The sequence below is a fragment of the Azolla caroliniana genome, unplaced genomic scaffold, assembly GCF_043228905.1.
Source record: "Azolla caroliniana isolate FFs.n. ecotype wild unplaced genomic scaffold, voAzoCaro1.0.p SCAF_13, whole genome shotgun sequence".
Lineage (NCBI taxonomy): Eukaryota > Viridiplantae > Streptophyta > Polypodiopsida > Salviniales > Salviniaceae > Azolla > Azolla caroliniana.
Genome location: NW_028230448.1, coordinates 12,944,259 through 12,965,817, shown reverse-complemented (window position 1 = coordinate 12,965,817; position 21,559 = coordinate 12,944,259). Strand labels below are relative to the sequence as shown.

The window sequence follows — 21,559 nt, the reverse complement described above, 5'->3', positions numbered from 1 at the left end:
CTAAAGAAGGGAGTGCATGGAAAAAGTAAAGGTCATGTGGACAGTCACATGCAACCAAAAGAAAAAGCTAGGCAACTAAAAGTAGAGGCCATGCAACAAAAAGTGGAAAGGCTATGATCAAGGGGGAACTCCATATTTTTTTCCTACACTAGGATAGACTCTCTATATTATCTTAATTTTTTTCCTTTTCTTGGGGAGCTCTCTTATCTTATGGAAGCGAAAAACCATAATCTCCATACGGAAGCAATCTCTCAAAATCCAAAATTCATTGTCAAAGCCATATCACTCAAGAATCATCATCTCTTATTTCTTCTAATCTATTATTCTAATCATCTCCATAAGATAAAACTTTTGTAATCCCAATCTTGGGATTGATTGTAATCTTTCTTTCCCTTTTATTAATGAAATTTGTTAATCTTTCTCATTTCGATTAATTCTTAGTATATAAATACACGAATTTGATATCCTCTAGACAAAGGCCCCGGGGTCTTGCCTCAACGTTCACGTATCCTCGTCATATTTTCGCGACACCGTGCTTAGTGGTCACCTTTTATACAAGCCGTAACAATCGGGCTAACACAAGTACTTATAATACTTTACCACTCATAAATGAGCCTACTACACTAATTCCCAAAATTATTCCTTACAAGGAATATCTTCCCAACAGCCTCGCGGTCTTCACACCGATACGGCCATGTTGTGCGTACCGATTTACGCATTCAGTCTACGCACTGGGTTACGCATCGTATTATGCACAAATGTTGAGCTTGTCTCTCAACATTTCCTAATAATATAATCTTATTTCTATTTCAAGTCTTATATCTCTCTCTCTCTCTCTCTCTCTCTCTCTCTCTCTCTCTCACTATTGAGAACCTAGTCGAATCATAAATTCTGCCTACGAGAGAGGAATTGAGCACATGGCTCTTGGATTCGGGCGCTTCATATCATGTGACCCCTCATCGATCCCAATTTCGGTTATACTCAACCCGATATTCCGACTCAATTCGAGTCGGAAATTCGCAGCAATGTGCAATTATCGGAATTGAGACAGTAGAGCTCAACCTTCACGGTGGCTCTACATTGGCACTACATAATGTGACATGTCAGACATGTACCTGAGCTCTCAAGACCATTGATCTCAGTCAGACAATTAGACAAAGACGGCATCCATGCTGCCTTCTCATCAAGAGGGTGGGCACTCCACAGTGGGAACCACCTCTTTGCTCGAGGACTGAAAGTACACTCGTTGTACCCGCTATATGTTACACTCAGAGAGGGTGACTTGTTCTTCGTCGACATTCCCGTGTCATCACTTTAGCATGGACTCAAACACCTCAGTAAGGCCTAACTGGGACAACGTCGACAACTGCAGAATTTGAACCTACGAGGGTGAACCCATTTGATTTCAAGTCAAATGCATTAACCACTCAGCCAAGTTGTCCTATTTTGCTCTCTATCATAGTTACATATTTTAGTGCTTCGCCCAAACTGGTGGCTGTACGACGGGTGTTAGCATTACCTTTAGCGCATCATATGCCTTCTCTTTCGTAGCTATCCATTGGAAGGGATTTCAATGAACAGTAGCATGTAATGACGTGGCGAAGTCCGCCAAATAGCGTATCATCTAACTGTGCCATCGTATTTGTCCTAAAGATCGGATGTGTGATTTCACGTTTGTCGGACTTTTCGTGTGAGTAATCACGGTGATTTTATTTGGAGTGACCGCAATCCCTTCCTTGCTAACTATATGGCCAAGGAGAGCCCCGTTGGTAACACCGAAGGCACATTTGGCGGGATTCAGGCTTAAGCGCGCGGTTCGGCAACGCTCCAAGCATAGTTGCAGATGCGTAAAATGGTCGGTTGTTGTCCCATATACCGCAAAATCGTCTAAAAAAACTTGCATGAAGGCCGGAATATATTCCCCAAAATTCTCTGTGATTGTCCGTTGAAATGTCGTCGGCGCCGTCTTTAGCCTGAACATCATGACAACTACAACATAGACTCCCTAGTTCGTGACAAACGTCGTCTTCTCTTTGGTCGTCGGGGTGCATGCGTACTTGGTTGTACCCACTGAAGCCATCTAAAAAATTGTACATGTCATGCCCCGCGACGGCGTCCAGTACGCTATCGGTGAGAGCTAAAGGGAATGCGTCCATAATGGTTACGACGTTTAATTTCGGTAGTCCACGTATACCCGTATTTTGCCATTTTTCTTTGCTACGACTACTATCGTGCTTAACCATGTAGCTTGTTTAACTGGTCGTATGAATACAACCTTGAGGAGTTTGTCAATTTCTTCTTTTACGTGGGCCGCGTAGTTTGGGTTCATGCGGTATCTACGTTGCTGGACCGGTTTCGCGTCGGTTGCTAAATTGATCTTATGTTGATAGAACTTCGGATCTAACTCCTTCATGTCCTCGTGAGCCTAGGCAAATACATCTTTATACTTCCAGAGTAGTGCTATCATCGCGTCTTTCTGATCCAGCATTAATTCTTTTGCGATGGAGAGGAAACGGGGTTCTGACGCCGTACCCACGTTTACTTCTTCCAAGGCGAAGGCGGTGACTCGCCGTGAAATTTCCATTGACCTCTCGAACGTTGCCCATGCTCTGCTTAGTTCTAATATTGTCTCCAGGTTTGGGTCGTAAGCCTCGTTGTGGAGTGTAGCGGGCATGGCATATTCCGTCGTGGTTTCGATAACGTCGATTTCGAACAGCGGAATAATCTGAGGGTGCTCGTCTAGGTATACCTCTAACTCCGTATCATCCACCCTAGCTTGCATATTTATATCCTCTACGTACAATGTGTCACCATTTCCTCTGTTGGTACGTGGACCTTGGTGCGTCCGCGTCAAAAGCTGATACACTTGTGTTGCTAGCTATGCTTGATATTCGCAGAACAAAGCCACGGTCTGCCCAGCAGCATCGGATACACCCCTGGGGCGTCAAGGGCGAGGACTACCGCCGAGATGTCGAAGAGATCTCCTGCCACGATAATGCCTACCTTGCGTATCAACCCCAATGGTCGTACTAAGCAACTATCCGCCATGCGAAGCCAAAACGGGCAAGCTTCCAATTCTGAAATTCCCAATTGTTCGTATGTCTTCGCGCTAATTACATTAACGCCCGAGCAACCATAGATCACGCATCCTGGGATTTCCTGATCGTGTAGTATCAACTTAATAGCCGGGTTGTGGTGATCCACCAATGTCCGTCCGTCGCTAATGTCCGTAGAATTCGCGGCAACATCTACCCCAAGTTTGCCCGTCATCCGCTCTTCCACGGCCTGGCGGAATCGTTGGACTAGTTGCAGCAACTTGTCCATGGTTAGCGTTATCTCGCAGATTGTCAGTGCTTGCCATATGGGGTCCAGAGATGGTCCCTCTTCCTCCAATAGCTCCACCGTGTTTGCGGACTCATTTCGCATGCGGTCCGTATTTGCCGCATTTGCTTTTTCAACCCATTCTTGGGCTATCTGTCGTATCTCATCTTGCATGGCCCAATCAACATTTTTTGTTTGCTGACGTGTCGTGACTTGCTGTATTTCCGACGTAATCATATTGATGGCGGGCCCCTTGCCCTTACGTACTGGGCATTGTGTGGCATAATGTCCGTGTTGTTGACAAACAAAACAATGGATGCTAGATTCGCCCTTCTCGGCCCCTAGTGGTGTGTGCCGATCCCCAGGTGTGACTTGCTCCTCCCGGTCCTGATTCGCTCGTCGAAGCGTACGTGGTGGTTGCTGTTGGTGTTGGCGTGGTTCTTGGTTCCGGTCATCGTCCAAACTTTCGTCGTACCGCCGTTGGTCCCGATATTGACGATGGTTTCCATGAGGCCCATTGAAGCCTCCACGTTTGTTCGTCGGACAATAATTCTCATAGCGTTGGCCCCCTTTAGTATTTCTGGGGTTGCCACGGTAGTCTTCATCCTTCAGCTCGTTTTCCTCGGAATTGTTGTGATTTCGGCGATTCCGGTAGTGCTGATCATCGCGTGGGTTTCAATCCATATATCATGGTCGTTCTTCTTGCCGCCTTTGTTCATTACGGCGTGGGGGACGCTATGTTTCCACGCCACGTATTGTGGGAGTGGCTCTGTTCAACATATTGTACTTGCACTGCTCAATTGTGTGAGCTTTCGAGTGACAGATTGGGCAGTGGATTTGCATGTTGCATTGAACTGCGGAATGCCCTTAATTCAAGCAAATCGTGCACTGAATCGCTTGGCGAAAATGTCGTTCCTCGTCTTGAGCTAACACTTGTCGCAATGAGGACATGGAAAACCTTTCCTCTTCTTTGTCAAGCTCGAGCTGTAGCGCTCTTTCTATGACCAGATCGGTTGTTTCCCCTCTTACGCTATTGTTGTTGAGTGTTGTTCGTATGGGTCGACGTAATGCTGCCACAAATGCCTCCCTAGCCTCGTCCTCCGCTGGGCCCCATTCTAATTTCCGTTGTAGATTTTGGAAGCGTAACCTGAAATCCGCTACTGTCTCGATCGACAACTATTTAATTGTGGAAATTTGCCTGAGGATTTCGCGTTGCGGCACCCTCTGATGAAAAAACCGTAGAAAGGCTGACTGCAGCTAGTCGAAGGTCGTGATTGCTGGCAAATTCATCTTTGAATGCCAAAACGCCGCTCTCCCATCCAAGGTTAATCCGAACTCCGTCATTTTGGACTGGTGCGCTACTACTTCAGAAAGGCTCTGCGCCATCTGGTTTGCATTCTAGACATTGAGGAACAGTCGGATGTGGGTTGCGGCGTTGGTTTCGCCGTTGAAGCGGGCTAAGCAAAGGCCATGTTGGAAGCTATGGCGGGCAGGGAAAGGCCACAGTGCTTTTGTGGTGAGCGCCCTTCATGCGTATCGCCGAGGTATTTGGAGAGCGAGAAATCGTCTTTGTGGTCCCGACAGGTATCACTGAGGTCACTGAGGCGAGGCTTTCGCCATGCGCGTTCCTCTGCCCGGCGTGTGATGGACCTTGTGATTGGTCGGTCTTGTGGTGTTGGTTCTCTGGGGCATCTACGGCTAAACATCCATTTGTCGTTGTTCATCTATGAGAAGACACAGATCACCAAGCGTGCCAAAAGTGTTAACGATTAGGAACACGGTCTACAGTCAATCCTTCGACCTAGACCTCAAAGTGACTGTGTGACAACGAATGGTAGCGTCTGTGCGTAACCTAGCAACGTATAAGGGAGATGGCTACAACCGAGCTCCTTTGACAGTGGGCTAGCACACACACTGTTACTCACGCCTACACTCTTACGATTGTGCTACGCCACCAAGGATTATAGACACACGGTAGATTAACCACAGATACACACATATATCAAAGAAAATAAAATTCTATTAAGATACGCCTTTTACATTCAAAATTACATGCTACCTCTATCAGAGGTTTTTTGCCATATATATACATAGGGTCTTTTAGCCGTTCACGCTTCCCACGTGAACCATTTACATGTGTTACAATATTACTCTATTCCATATTACTGCGCTCTTGTCCGTTGGTTACTATTGCGGCGGACAAAAATGACACATTTGACTTAAGCGGTCAAATATTCATGATAGATGCCGCCTCTCTAAATTGTGATATGTATTGGTTTGCCACACAATGGCTCGATGTAAATCAACGACGGCAACATCAAAGATTCCAAAAGAAAGTCTACAAATGTAGGAATCCAAGCTCCGAGAAGCAAACATTTGATTTTGAGTCAACCACCATAAGTAGTCGGGAAAATTGTTTTTCTAGTTTTCATTAATCGATTTGAGTATTGTCCACACTAAAATCTTGGAGATACTATCACCTAACTGAAACAAAGTCAACAATTGTAGGATTCGAACCTACGAGGGCGAACCCATTTGATTTCTAGTCAAACATCTTAACCACTCGTCCAAGTTGTCCTATTTTTCTCTTTATGATAGTTACATGTTTTAGTATTGGTTGTAATTAAATGTTGCAAATATTATCTATCTAAGCATGCTAGTAAAGCAGAAAAAAAGACTATTATAAGTCTTTATTCTTTCGGAAGCGATACGATTTAAGTGTTCACAAGTATGTTAATGCACATACATTTGATTACTATTGGGATATTTAATGTTTAAAGCACAAAAGCTCAATGTTAGTAAATAGTTTCCACAATTTACTAAAAGAATCTTGACAACTACAGGATTGGCACCTACGAGGGCAAACGCCTAAACCACTTGGCCAAATTGCCATAATTTTTTGGCTTCTATGAGATAGTACAAGTATTAATATTTTGGTCAATCCGTCTAATGATTTTCCTAGTTGGCGTTATGTTAATGCAAAAATATTCGGTTATATGGAGTCGGCCTAATATTGACACATTTGACTTAAGCGGTCAAATATTCATAATATATTTCGCCTCTCTGAATTGTGATATGGATTGGTTTGCCACACAATGGCTCGATGTAAATCAATGACGGCAACATCAAAGATTTTAAAAGAAAGTCTACAAATGTAGGATTCCAAACTCCGAGAAGCAAACATTTGATTTTGAGTCAACCACCATAAGCAATCAGGAAAATTGTTTCTAGTTTTCATGAATCGATTTTACTATTGTCCGCACTAAAATGTTGGAAATATTATCTATAGTAGCTTGATAATAAGCAAACCAAAAACGCATGAAGGAGTAGTTATTCTTAAGGGAAAAGAATGTCGACAATTGCAGGATTCGAACCTACGAGGGCGAACCCATTTGATTTCAAGTCAAACGCCTTAACCACTCGGCCAAATTGTCCTATTTTGTAAGTAAATGTTGCAAATATTATCTATCTAAGCATGCTAATAAAGTAGAAAACAACACAATTATAAGTCTTTATTTTTTGGGTAGCGATACGATTTAGCCCGTTTCTCCAATCCCTTGGGAACCTAATATTAACACATGGGACATTAAAAGTGATGTTTCCTCTATGCGAGTCTTATTCCTAAGATGGGATATTTACTGTTTATAGAGCTACAAGTTTGGAACCTGCAAGGACGAACCCATTTGCTTTCAAGTCAAACGTCTTAACCAATCGGCCAAATTGCCGTATTTAGTTGGCATCTACTATCTATGCTTGACAATAAGCGAAAGAAAAACGCTAGAAAGAGTAGTTATTCTTAAGGTAATGCTACTATTTATGTGTTCACTACTAGCTTATTGCAAATACGTTTCATTAGGTTAGGCTGTTTTGAAGATAGATTGGGAAGCCAATGTTCACAAATGTGTTTTATACAATTTAGTTTACTCTATATGTTGACCAATTCTTCCTAAGATGGGATATTTATTTTTCAACTTATCTCAAGCTCAAACCTACGAGTGGGATCTACTTAAACGCCTTAACAACTTGGCCTAATTATCCTATGTAGGCATCTACGATAACATATTTTAGTATTGGTTATAATTAAATATTGAAAATATTTTCTATATAAGCATGCTAATAAGGTAGGAAATTAGAAAATAATGAGTCTTTATTCTTTGGGTAGCGATATGATTTAAGTGTTCACAAGTATGTTAGTGCACATACATTTGATTACTATTGGGATATTTAATGTTTAAAGCACAAAAGCTCAATGTTTGTAAATAGTTTCCAAAACATAGTTAAAGAATGTCAACAACTTCAAGATTCGAACCTATGAGGGCGAACCCATTTGATTTCTAGTCAAATGCTTTAACCACTCGGCCAAATTGCCATATTTGGTTAGATTCTACCATGAGATAATACAACTATTAATATTTTGGGCAATCCATCTAATGATTTTCTTAATTGGCGTTATGTTAATGTAAAAATATTCGGTTATATTAGGAAATTTTCAAAATATTCATGATAGATGTCGCCTCACTAAATTTTGATATGTATTGGTTTGCCACACAATGGCTCGATGTAAATCAAGGACGACAACATCAAATATTCTAAAAGAAAGTCTATAAATGTAGGATTCCTATCTATGGGAAGCAAATATTAGATTTTTAGTCAACCACCATAAGTAGTTAGGAAAATTGTTTCTAGTTTTTATGAATCGATTTGAGTATTGTCCACACTAAAATCTTGGAGATATTATCTATCTAAGCTTGATAATAAGCAAACCAAAAATGCATAAAGGAGTAGTTATTCTTAAGGGAAAAGAATGTCGACAATTGGAGGACTATCGTGACTCGTGAGTAGGAGGGAGAGAGAGAGAGAGAGAGAGATAAGAGTTGAAATGGAAACGAGATTATATTATGAGGAAACAAGGTTACGAATGGTAGGCTAAGGGCTAATCCGTAATAAGGTCCAATGAAATAGATTTCCATGGACTCTCAGGAATAGGCATTGGCTGTAATAAGCCATATGAATGATGTCGAGTTTTTCTGGATCGGCAACATGTATCACAATTATGAACATAATCCATAACCAAATGGTGAAGTCGTGCCCACCAATATCTTCGAGAAATTAACGTGAAAGTCTTGTGGATGCCAAAATGTCCAGCCATTGGTGCGGCATGACATTGTTGCAAGTCTTGGAGTCGAGAAGGACCATCAGGCACATATAAGAGATTTTGTCGAAAAAGTAATCCATCATGCCAATTGAACTGGTTGTAGTATTGACGAAGATTTTGAGATTGTTAACAAGAAGCATAATCTAGGATAATATTGTTCAGAATGTCTTGGGCGAATTCATCAGTCGCAATATGCTCCTGAATGGAGTTCAGAAGATTTGAATCCTCGGGTGTGTCTGTAACATGAAATGTCATTAGTCGTAGACGGTCAAGACCCAAGAGGATTTGACTCTAACTTTCAAATGTGGGCTCTCCTGGTTGAAGTTCTATCTATGAACGTCGAAATAAAACATTTGCTTTTACTTGTTGCGTCCCAAGGCAATATTCTCCATTTTTTGCAAACATTGGGTACCATCCTCGTTCGACTATGCTTGAACATCCCGAACTCCTGACGAACCTGACTGTTGAAGATCGGCTCAGCCGACTCCAAGAAGTTCAAGATATCCTTCTGCACCATTTATGTGATTCTTAAAACACTCAAAAGAAGGTTGCCGACCGTCATCGACGTGATTCATCGATTACGTTTCAAGTGGGAGATCGAGTATGACTTTTACAAGGTCATATTAAAATAACCCGACCTTGTTGCAAATTGGATTATCAACTTTTTGGCCCATATGTGATATCTGGTAGATTAATGATGTGACATTTTGCCTTGATCTTCCCCCTCATATGCATCTTCACCCGGTCTTCCATGTTTCACTTTTCGAGTTGTACAAGACCAACTCTATTGCAGGTCGGCTTACATCTCCCCCACCTCCAATCAAAGTTTCGAATGGCTTCGAATATGAAGTTGTTGCCATTCTTGATTCCAAGATCGTTCGCTGCAAACTGTATTATTTGGTTGATTAGTTAGGTTATACACCTAATGATCGAACATGGGAACCTCTTGAGAATATTGCTAATGCTTCCGAAATGGTTGTTGTGTTTCACAACAAATATCCCCATAAGCAAATTCCAAAATCTTGTCTTCCGACCCGTGGAACTTGTTGTTGAAAAGGGGGGATAATGTCATGAAGACATACATTTTGGCCTTACAGGGATTCAAGCCCAAGACATCTTGGTCTATATGTTAGATCTTTAACCATTATAATAACATATATGATATATAGTTACCATAAATATATTATTAGTTATTACAAGATATTTAGAGTATTCTAGATTATTTTAGAACATTCTAGGATACTCCATGATTATATTAAATATCATAAATATCTAGAATATTCTAGAACATTCTAGAATACTCCATAAGGACCTATAAATAGGTGTCTATTCATTCATCACAACTCATTCCGTTCTATACCAGTCTTTAGCCCTTAGCCTACTCTTTGTAACCTTGTTTCTTCATAAAATAATCTCATTTCCATTTCAAGTCTTATGTCTCTCTCTCTATTGGGAACCCAGTTGAATCATAAATTCTGCTCACGAGAGAGGAATTGAGCACATGGCTCTTGGATTCGGGCGCTTCATATCATGTGCCCCTCATCGATCCCAATTTCGGCAATACGCAACGCGATATTCCAACTGATTTCGAGTCGGAAATTCACAACAATGTGCAATAATCGAATCGACACAGTAGAGCTCAACCTTCAGGGTGGCTCTACATTGGCACTTCATAATGTTAGACATGTACCTGACCTCTCAAGACCTTTTATCTCAGACAAACAATTAGACGAAGACGACAGTCCACAGGGGAAACCACTTGTTTGCTTGAGGACTAAAACTACACTCGTTGTACCTGTTATATGTCACACTCAGAGAGGGTGACTTGTTCTTCGTCGACATTCCCCTGTCATCACTTTGGCATGGACTCAGATATCTCAGTAAGGCCGGTATTATACATTTATCTAGAGCCGAATACATCCCTAAACTCTCCTTCTCTGATCAGGAGTTCTGTGAGCATTGCCAGTATAGCAAACAAATAACCCCATCACATCCAACATAAGCACCGAGAGAATCGAGTCCCCTCGATTTGGTCCATTCAGACGTTTGTGGTCCAATGCTACATCCGACTCTCGATGGTGCCTCGTATTTCGTCAACTTTATTGACGACTCGACTTGGAAGGTTTGGGCTTATACAATTAAAACTAAAGATCAAGTGTTCTCGATTTTTTCCGATTTTCTCGTTATGGTCGAAAATCAGTACGGCTGAAAACTAAAATGCTTTTGGACCGACAATGGAGGAAATCTAAAGAATTTGTCAGATTTTGCCGACAACGCAACATACACCATGAATATATGGCACCCCAGATTTTGCTCCAACACTCCTGACTATCGGATAACTTCTGGGCAAAGGCACTGCTTATGGTGGTTCACATAATCAATATGTCGCCGAGCAGGCGTCTAGGTCTTCGGATACCTCTAGAATCATGGACCGGCAGTAAGCCGACTTATGATAAGCTAAGGATTTTCGGGTGCGAGGCGTATGGCCTCATCGCGAAAGATGATCGCCGCAAACTTGCACCAAGGTCCAAGAAAAGTATTTTCCTTGGTTATGGAGTAGATGGCAAAATTGGCTACCGACTCTAGGACCCTGAGCACAAAAAATTGTCTGAAGTTCAGACGTATTGTTCAATGAGTTAGGCATGCACCAATCGGCCGAAAACCCGATCGAAGTCCGAAGGGTAATTTTTACGAATGTGCCAACCCTTCATGAAGGCCCAACACACAACACAAGGTTGGCTTCACAGGTAGCCGAAACCTCTTGTACCGACTCGGCAACATCCAACTCGGGACAACCGAATGTTTCGGCTTCGGACCATCTGGCTACGACACCCAATGCGACTAGTCCAGTCATACCTCGAAGATCCGAGAAAATGTCGCAGCCCCTAGAGAACGGACGTTGGAGAAACGACATCATACGAAGAAGCATTAGCATCTGCCGATTCGGCCATCTGGCATCTGGCAATGGAGTCCGAAATGAACTCTATTTGAGCAAACGAAACTTGGAACTTGGTTGAACTACCGAAAAATCGATGTGCTTTTCAGTGCAAATGGATCTATAGAATTAAAGAGAAGTCTGATTCGGCCACCCCAAAATTCAAGGCCAGATTAATTGCGAAAGGGTTTCAATAGAAATATGTCGTCGATTTCGACAAAATTGTTTTACTAGTGGTGAAAATGACAACCCTCCACTTTATGTTTGGGGTTGTGGCAGCCAAGAATTTGGTGCTGATTCAACTAAATGTCAAAATGACATTCCTGCACGATGATCTAGAGGAGGAAATTTATATGGAGCAACCGAAAGGCTTCGTCGCACCCTGGCCAAGAACATCTAGTCTGCCGACTTAGGAAGATTCTTTACAGCCTGCAATAGGCACCATGACAGTGGTATAGGAAGTTCGATGACATCATTCAATCAGTCGACTGCTCGAAGACTGATGAGGTCCACTGTCTCTTCACCAAAATAGCTCGAGATGGGTCACCCATCTTCGTCATCATCTACGTGGATGACATGATAATCCCCGGTCAACTTCGACAGTTCGAAGTTCAACTTTAGCTTCCCCAACCTCGGCCAGTTCGGCCTTTAGTTTTTTGAAGTTCACCAACTCCAACCAAATTTCGATTTGTTCGAAATTTTTGTATCAATATGTATTGTACATTTATTTTGATTTACAGAATTTCGATGTATACGCCTATTATGGGGGAGTGTTGAATGCGGGTCTCTAATGAACGTATTCACATTGTCTCCTTTTGTACACACTAGGTTTACGCTATTTATGTAAATAGTGAGAAAGGCAATTGCCCTAAGTCAGTCAATACATAAATTGACTTTGTAACCTAGTTTTGAGTGTTGTTGAAATATAGTTCATCTTGTGGCTAATCGTCTCTCTCTCTTGCGTTCTTGTTTCTCTGTTTCTATTGCTGATGCCATCAATCTACCTTGCCTGCATCCACTTATGATCCTCACCTTTGGAGAGTGTTGATTTGTTCCGCACAAGATGACCGCGTTCTCAACAGTTTCATCATATAAGAATGTGAGTGCAATGAATTGAATGAGATAGTGTATAGACAAAACAGAAGACCGAAAATAGAAAATACAGAGACATGTATTTTAAAGTAGAAAACCCGAGAAGGGAAAAACCATGTGGAGTCCACAAACTACAAAACAAATCACTATCGGAAAGGAATAGTACTAAAACAAAGAGAGAATTAATCCTAGAGAAGGGAAGTATTATTAGTACTAAGAGGACTAATTGCGTAAGATTCACGACAGAGGAAGAGGGAAAAGGAGAGAGAGAAAGAAAGAAAGAAAGAAAGATATATTAACGTCTTCTAAGGCCAAAATTGGCCCATGAGACAATTGGTTTACAACAAAAAGAGTATTTATCTAGTCATAATAACTAAAAGAGAGAGAGAGAGGATGATGATAACAAACAAATAAGTATATCGGTCAACGATGGTTAAGATAACATCGAAGGCCTTCAAGACTGGAAGATCTGTGATAAAATCAAGAAAAATGGATTGCCACGGCTTACTTGGAATTGTTAAGGATTCCAACAAGCCATATGGATGATGTCATGGCATATTTGCCTGGCAACAAGCATCACAGGTTCAAACGTAGTCGTTGACAAAACGTCGCATATGGCGCCACTGAAAAGATTGTCGGACTAGATAAAACGTGTTAGTACTACCGAAATGTCCAACTGTATGGAAATCGTGACAATTGTGGACGATTTGAAGGCAATTGGAGCAATCAGAAACATACAAGAGCTTTTTAAAGAATAATAAAGCATAATGATATTTGAATTGTCTGTAGTCCATACCTGGCTGTTGAGACAGGTAATAGCATGCCCGAGAGGCATCAATTTGCGCTAGAATGGCTTGAGCAAATTTGTCCATCTTCAAATTGGCATGTATGGCATTGATAATCCGGGAATCCAACAGAGTCTAAAAAATCCAGGTTGTGTTCAAACGTGTTGGTCCCAAGATTACCTAATTTTGATTATCAAATGTTGGATCCCTTAACAATCATTGGTTTTCTTGTTCCAATGCAACGATTGTTTCTTTTATACATTGAAGCTCAGAAAAAACGGATTGATTTTCTTGGAAGCTAACAATATCCGTAGTATTGGAAAAAGGAGTAAGAGGATGAGGGAAACCGAAAAGAAGACCAAAAGGAAGAAATTTGTTCAAACTCTCAAGAATAGTACTAAAACAGAGAGAGAATCAATACTAGAGAAGGGAAGTAATATTAGTACTAATAGGACTGACTGCATAAGACCACGAGAGAGGAAGAGAGAAAAGGAGAGAGAGAGAGAGAGAGAGAGAGAGAGAGGATGATGATAATAGATGATATATTATGTGAAGAGTAAATACAAAATAGCTCTGAGGTTAAGACAGGCGTTCAACCAATTTGTTTCGAAATAATGCCTTGTGCCTCCTTTTATAGTGTTCTCAGGAGTAGTCCTGCTAAGATGGGATATTTATTGTTCAGCATATGTCAAGCTCGAACCTATGAGGGCAAACCCATTTCATTTCTAGTCAAACACCTTAACAAATTGCCATATTTGGTTAGCTTCTACCATGAAATAGTACAACTATTAATATTTTGGGCAATCCGCGTAATGATTTTCTTAGTTTGCGTTATGTTAATGCAAAAATATTCGGTTATATTAGGAAATTTTCAAAATATGGAGTCGGGCTAATATTGACACATTTGACTTAAGCGGTCAAATATGCATGATAGATTTTGCATCTCTAAAATGTCATATGTGTTGGTTTGCCAGAGAATACTCGATGTAAATCAACGACGCAAAAATCAAAGATTCTAAAAGAAAGTCTACAAATGTAGGATACCAAGCTCCGAGAAGCAAATATTTGATTTAGAGTCAACCACCATAAGCACTCAAAAAAATTGTTTCTAGTTTTCATGAATTGATTTGAGTATTGTTCACACTAAAATGTTGGAGATACTACAACCTAACTGAAACAAATTCGACTACTGCAGGATTCGAACCTACAAGGGCGAACCCATTTGATTTCTAGTCAAACGCCTTAACCACTCAGCCAAGTTGTCTATATAATAATTACATGTTTTAGTATTGGTTGTAATTAAATGTTACAAATATTATCTATCTAAGCATGCTAGTAGAGCAGAAATTAAGACTATTATAAGTCTTTATTCTTTGGATAGCGATACAATTTAAGTGTTCACAAGTATGTTAGTGCACATACATTTGATTAATACTGGGATATTTAATGTTTAAAGCACAGAAGCTCAATGTTAGTAAATAGTTTGCACAAGTTAGTAAAAGAATCTCAACACCTGCAGGATTCGAACCTTCGAGGGCGAACCCATTTGATTTCAAGTCAAACACCTTAACCACTCGACTAGCTTCTCCTATTTTGCTATCTATGATAGTTACATATTTTAGTATTGGGTGTAATTAAATGTTGCAAATATTATCTATCTAAGCATGCTAATAAAGCAGAAAACATGACAATTATAAGTCTTTATTTTTTGGGTAGCGATACGATTTAGCCCCTTTCTCCAATCCTTGGGGAACCTAATATTAACACATGGGACATTAAAACTCATGTTTCTTCTATGTGAGTCTCATTCCTAAGATGGGATATTTAATGTTTAAAGATACGATTTAGCCCCTTTCACCAATCCTTGGGGAACCTAATATTAACACATGGGACATTAAAAGTCATGTTTCCTCTATGTGAGTCTCATTCCTAAGATAGGATATTTAATGTTTAAAGAACAGAAGCTCAATGTTAGTGAACAATTTCAACACCTAAGCGGAAGAATGTCAACAACTGTACGATTCAAACCTAGGAGGGCGAATCCATTTGATTTAAAGTCAAACGCCTTAACTACTTAGCCAAATTGCAATATTTAGTTGGCGTCTAGTATTCATGCTTGATAATAAGCGAAACATAAACGTTAGAACCTACGAATCTAGTATTCACAAATGTGCTTTAACAAATTTAGTTTAGTCTCTATGTTGACCACTTCTTCCTAATATGGGATATTTATTGTTTGTAGCTGAATGTTTGTAAATAGTTTCCATAACTTAGTAAAAGAATCTCGACAATTATAGGATTCGAACCTACGAGGGCGAACACATTTGATTTCAAGTCAAACACCTTAAGCACTTGGCCAAATTGCCATATTTTGTTGGCTTCTATGAGATAGTACAACTATTAATATTTTGGGCAATCCATCTAATGATTTTTTTCACTGGCGTTATGTTAATGCAAAAATATTTGGAGTCGGGCTAATATTGACACATTTGACTTAAGCGGTTAAATATTCATGATAGATGTCGCCTCTCTAAATTGTGATATGTATTGGTCTGCCACAAAATGGCTCGATGTAAAACAACGACCGCAACGTCAAATATTCTAAAAGAAAGTCTACAAATATAGGTTTCCAACCTCTGAGAAGCAAACATTTGATTTTGAGTCAACCACCATAAGCAGTCGGGAAAAGTGTTTCTAGTTTTCATGAATAGATTTGAGTATTGTCCACACTAAAATGTTGGAGATAATATCTATGTAAGCTTGATAATAAGCGAACCAAAAATGCCAGAAAGAGTAGTTATTCCTAAGGTAATACTGTTATTTATGTGCTCACTAGTAGGTTATCGCAATTACATTTCACTAGGTGAGGTTGTGTTTACGATACCTAGGGAAGCTAATGTTCCAAAATGCGTATTAGAAAGTTTAGTTTTCTTTGTGTGGTGACCAATGCTTTCTAAGATGGGATATTTATTATTGAGCACATGTCAAGCTCGATATAAGTTACTAGCAATAATACCTAAGTGCAAAAATCTCGACAACTGCAAGATTTGAACTTGCGAGGGCGAACACATTTGATTTCGAGTCAAACACCTTAACCACTCGGCCAAATTATCATATTAGCTTTACATTGCAAAAATTGTTCCATGGGACTTAAGAAGTCATGCTTGTGTACGTGTGTCACCTTTCTAAGACGGAAGATGCATTGGTTCACATAAAAAAATATCGATGTTATTGAAAATAGTCAACACCTAACTGAGACAAAGTCGACAATTGTAGGATTCGAACCTACGAGGGCGAACCCATTGGATTTCTAGTCAAACATCTTAACCACTCAGCCAAGTTGTCCTATTTTGCTCATTGTCATAGTTACATATTTTAGTATTTTTTGTAGTTAAATGTTGTAAATATTATCTATCTAAGCATGCTAATAAAGTAGAAAAGAGGTCTAATATAAGTCTTTATCCTTTGGGTAGCGATACGATTTAAGTGTTGACAAGTATGTTTGTGCACATACATTTGAATATTATTGAGATATTTAATGTTTAAAGCATAGAAGCTTAAAGTTAGTAAATGATTTCCACAACTTAGTAAAAGAATCTCGAAAAATGCAGGCTTCGAACCTACGAGGGCGAACACATTTGATTTCAAATCAAACGCCTTAACCACTCGACCAAATTGCCAATTTTTGTTGGCTTTTATGAGATAGTACAACCACCATAAGCACTCGGGCAAAGTGTTTCTAGTTTTCATGAATCGATTTGAGTATTGGCCACACTATAATGTTGGAGATATTATCTATCTAAGCTTGATAATAAGTGAACCAAAAACGCTAGAAAGAGTACTTATTCTTAAGGTAATACTACTATTTATGTGTTCACTAGTAGGTTATCGCAATTATATTTCACTATGTGGGCTTGTGTTTACGATACCTACGGAAGCCAATATTCAAAAATGCATCTTAGAAAGTTTAGTTTTCTTTGTCTGGTGACCAATGCTTTCTAAGATGGTATATTTATTGTTGAGCATATGTCAAGCTCGATATAAGTTACTAGCAATAATACCTAAGTGCCAAAATCTCGACAATTGCAATATTTGAACTTACGAGGACAAACCCATTTGATTTCGAGTCAAATACCTTAACCACTCGGCCAAATTGTCATACTAGCTTTATATCGTGAAAATTGTTCCATGGGACTTAAGAAGTCATGCTTGTGTGCGTGTGTCGCATTGCTAAGACAGAAGATGCATTGGTTCACATCACAAAATCTTGATGTTATTGAAAGTAGTCAACAACTAACTGAAACAAAGTTGGAAACTCCAAGATTCGAACATACGAGGGTGAACCCATTTGATTTCTAGTCAAACGCCTTAACCACTCATCCTAGTTGTCCTATTTTGCTCTCTATCACAGTTACATATTTTAGTATTGGTTATAATTAAATGTAGCAAATATTATGTATCTAAGCATGCCAATAAAAGCAGAAAAGAGGACTATTATAAGTCTTTATTCCTTGGGTAGCGATATGATTTAAGTGTTGACAAGTATGTTAGTGCACATATATTTAAATACTATTGGGATATTTAATGTTTAAAGCACAAAAGCTCAATGTTAGTAAATAACTTCCACAACTTAGTAAAAGAATCTCAACAATTGCAAGATTTGAACCTACAAGGGCGAACCCATTTCATTTCTAGTCAAACGCCTTAACCACTTAGCCAAGTTTTCCTATTTGGTCTCTATCATAGTTACATATTTTAGTATTGGTTGTAATTAAATGTAGCAAATATTATGTATCTAAGCATCCTAATAAAGAAGAAAAGAGGACTAGTATAAGTCTTTATTCTTTGGGTAGCGATATGATTTAAGTGTTCACAAGTATGTTAGTGCACATACGTTTAAATACTATTGGGATATTTAATGTTTAAAACACAAAAACTCAATGTTAGTAAATAGTTTCCACAACATAGTAAAAGAATCTTGACAATTGCAAGATTTGAACGTACAAAGGCGAACCCATATGATTTCAAGTCAAACGCCTTAACCACTCCGTCAAATTGCCATATTTGGTTGGCTTCTACCATGAAATAGTACAACTTTTAATATTTTGGGCAATCCATCTAATGATTATCTTACTTGGCGTGATGTTAATGCAAAAATATTCGGTTATATTAGGAAATTTTGAAAATATGGAGTCAGGCTAATATTGACACATTTGGCTCTAGGGGTTAAATATTCATGATAGATGTTGCCTCTCTAAATTGGGATATGTATTGGTTTGCCACACAATGACTTGATGTAAATCAACGACGACAACATCAAAGATTCTAAAACAAATTCTACAAATGTAGGATTCCAAGCTCCAAGAAGCAAACATTTGATTTTGAATCAACCATCGTAAGTAGTCGAGAAAATTGTTTCTCGTTTTCCTAGATTGATTTGAGTGTTGTGCACACTAAAATGTTGTAGATATTATCTATCTAAGCTTGATAATAAGCAAACCAAAAACGCACGAAGGAGTTGTTATTCTTAACGGAAAAGAATGTTGACAACTACAGGATTCGAACCTACGAGGGCGAACCCATTTGATTTCAAGTCAAACGCCTTAACCACTCGGCCAAGTTGTCCTTTTTTACTATTAATGATAGTTACATATTTTAGTATTATTTGGAATTAAATGTTGCAAATATTATATATCTAAGCATGCTAATAAAGCAGAAAACATGACAATTATAAGTCTTTATTTTTTGGGTAGCGATACGATTTTACCCCTTTCTCCAATCCTTGGGGAACCTAATATTAAAACATGGGACATTAAAAGCCATGTTTCCTCTATGTGAGTCTAATTCCTAAAATGGGATATTTAATGTTTAAAGAACAGAAGCTCAATGTTAGTGAACAGTTTCAACACCTAAGCGGAAGAATGTCGACAACTGCACGATTCAAACCTAGGAGGGCTAATCCATTTGATTTAAAGTCAAACGCCTTAACCACTTAGCCAAATTGCCATATTTAGTTGGCGTCTAGTATTCATGCTTGATAATAAGCGAAACATAAACTTTAGAACCTACGAATCTAGTATTCACAAATGTGCTTTAACAAATTTAGTTTAGTCTCTATGTTGACCACTTCTTCCTGATATGGGATATTTATTGTTCAACATATGTCAAGCTCGAACCTACTAGGGGGAACCCATTTCATTTCTAGTCAAACGCCTTTAGCTATTTAGGATAACAGATTTAAGTATTGGTTGTAATTAAATGTTGGAAATATTTTTTATCTAAGCATGCTAATAAGGTAGAAAATAGGAAAATAATAAGTCTTCATTCTTTGGGTACTGATACGATTTAAGTGTTCACAAGTATGTTAGTGCATATACATTTGATTACTATTGGGATATTTAATGTTTAAAGCACAGAAGCTAAATGTTAGTAAATAGTTATGGCGTGCTCGAGGGTCGTGATGTGGCATGCTCGAGGGTGGGAAAAACCGGCGAAAGGGGGGGTCAGAAATGTGCATGTGCAATGTGTGTGCACACAAATGCAATTAATTCTGCATATGCAAAATAAAAAGGAAAAGAAAGGGTGAAAAGGAAGATGCATTGGTTCACATAAAAAAATATCGATGTTATTTAAAATAGTCAACACCTAACTAAAACAAAGTCGACAATTGCAGGATTCGAACCTATGAGGGTGAACCCATTGGATTTCTAGTCAAACACCTTAACCACTCAGCCAAGTTGTCCTATTTTGGTCATTGTCATAGTTACATATTTTAGTATTGGTTATAATTAAATGTTGTAAATATTATCTATCTAAGCATGCTAAAAAAACAGAAAAGAGGTCTAATATAAGTCTTTATATTTTGGGTAGCGAAAGTCTCGAAATGTAGGATTCCAAGCTCCAAGAAGCAAACATTTGATTTTGAATCAACCACCGTAAGTAGTCGGGAAAATTGTTTCTAGTTTTCATGGATCGATTTGAGTGTTGTGCACACTAAAATGTTGGAGATATTATCTATCTAAGCTTGATCATAAGCAAACGAAAAACACACGAAGGAGTAGTTATTCTTATTGGAAAAGAATGTCGACAATTGCAGGATTCGAACCTACGAGGGCGAACCCATTTGATTTCAAGTCAAACATCTTAACCACTCGGCCAAGTTGTCCTTTTTTGCTATGATAGTTACATATTTTAGTATTATTTGGAATTAAATGTTGCAAATATTTTCTTTCTAAGCATGCTAATAAAGCAGAAAACATGACAATGATAAGTCTTTATTTTTTGGGTAGCGATACGATTTAGCCCCTTTCTCCAATCCCTGGGGAAGCTACTATTAACACATGGGACATTAAAAGTCATGTTTCCTCTGTGAGTCTTGTTCCTAAAATGGGATATTTACTGTTTAAAGAGTAGAAGCTCAATATTAGGGAACAATTTCAAACACCTAAACGGAAGAATGCAATGTTAGTGAATAGTTTCAACACCTAAATGGAAGAATGTCGGCAACTGCAGGATTCGAACCTGCGAGGGCGAACCCATTTGCTTTCAAGTCAAACGCCTTAACCAATCGGCCAAATTACCGTATTTTGTTGGCACGTACTATATATGCTTGATAATACGCGAAAGAAAAACGCCAGAAAGAGTAGTTATTCTTAAGGTAATGCTACTCTTTATGTGGTCACTACTAACTTATTGCAATTACATTTCTTTAGGTAAGCCTGATTTAATGATAGATAGGGAAGCCAATGTTCACAAATGTGTTAAAATTTTTTTAGTTTAGTCTATATGTTGACCACTTCTTCCTAAGATGGGATATTGATTTTTTAGCTTATGTCAAGCTCAAACCTACGAGGGGGAACACATTTCATATCTACTCAAACGACTTACCAACTAGGCTTAATTATCCTATGTAGCCATCTACGATAACATATTTTACTATTGGTTGTAATTAAATGTTGAAAATATTTTTTATCTAAGCATGCTAATAAGGTAGGATATTGGAAAATAATGAGTCTTTATTCTTTGGGTAGCGATACGATTTAAGTGTTCACAAGTATGTTAGTGCACATACATTTGATTACTATTGGGATATTTAATGTTTAAAGCACAAAAGCTCAATGTTTGTAAATAGTTTCCAAAACATAGTAAAAGAATCTCGACGACTATAGGATTCCAACCTGCGAGGGCGAACACATTTGATTTCAAGTCAAACGCCTTAACCACTCGGCCAATTTGCGATATTTGGTTGGCTTCTAGCATGAGATAATAAAA

General features: G+C 38.9%; 7 non-coding genes across 7 annotated transcripts; all 7 read right to left on the bottom strand.

Annotated features, from left to right (window-relative positions):
* Positions 1-1,360: 1,360 nt before the first annotated feature.
* Positions 1,361-1,441, bottom strand: TRNAS-UGA (transfer RNA serine (anticodon UGA)). Its single transcript has one exon. It is a non-coding gene; the product is annotated as a tRNA-Ser (tRNA).
* A 5,233-nt stretch (positions 1,442-6,674) lies between these two features.
* On the bottom strand, positions 6,675-6,755 carry TRNAS-UGA (transfer RNA serine (anticodon UGA)). The gene has a single exon. It is a non-coding gene; the product is annotated as a tRNA-Ser (tRNA).
* Positions 6,756-14,471: 7,716 nt separating this feature from the next.
* TRNAS-AGA (transfer RNA serine (anticodon AGA)) lies at positions 14,472-14,552 on the bottom strand. The gene has a single exon. It is a non-coding gene; the product is annotated as a tRNA-Ser (tRNA).
* Positions 14,553-16,320: 1,768 nt separating this feature from the next.
* Positions 16,321-16,401, bottom strand: TRNAS-CGA (transfer RNA serine (anticodon CGA)). Its single transcript has one exon. It is a non-coding gene; the product is annotated as a tRNA-Ser (tRNA).
* A 2,431-nt stretch (positions 16,402-18,832) lies between these two features.
* On the bottom strand, positions 18,833-18,913 carry TRNAS-UGA (transfer RNA serine (anticodon UGA)). Its single transcript has one exon. It is a non-coding gene; the product is annotated as a tRNA-Ser (tRNA).
* A 1,459-nt stretch (positions 18,914-20,372) lies between these two features.
* Positions 20,373-20,453, bottom strand: TRNAS-UGA (transfer RNA serine (anticodon UGA)). Its single transcript has one exon. It is a non-coding gene; the product is annotated as a tRNA-Ser (tRNA).
* A 335-nt stretch (positions 20,454-20,788) lies between these two features.
* TRNAS-UGA (transfer RNA serine (anticodon UGA)) lies at positions 20,789-20,869 on the bottom strand. The gene has a single exon. It is a non-coding gene; the product is annotated as a tRNA-Ser (tRNA).
* Positions 20,870-21,559: the final 690 nt, after the last annotated feature.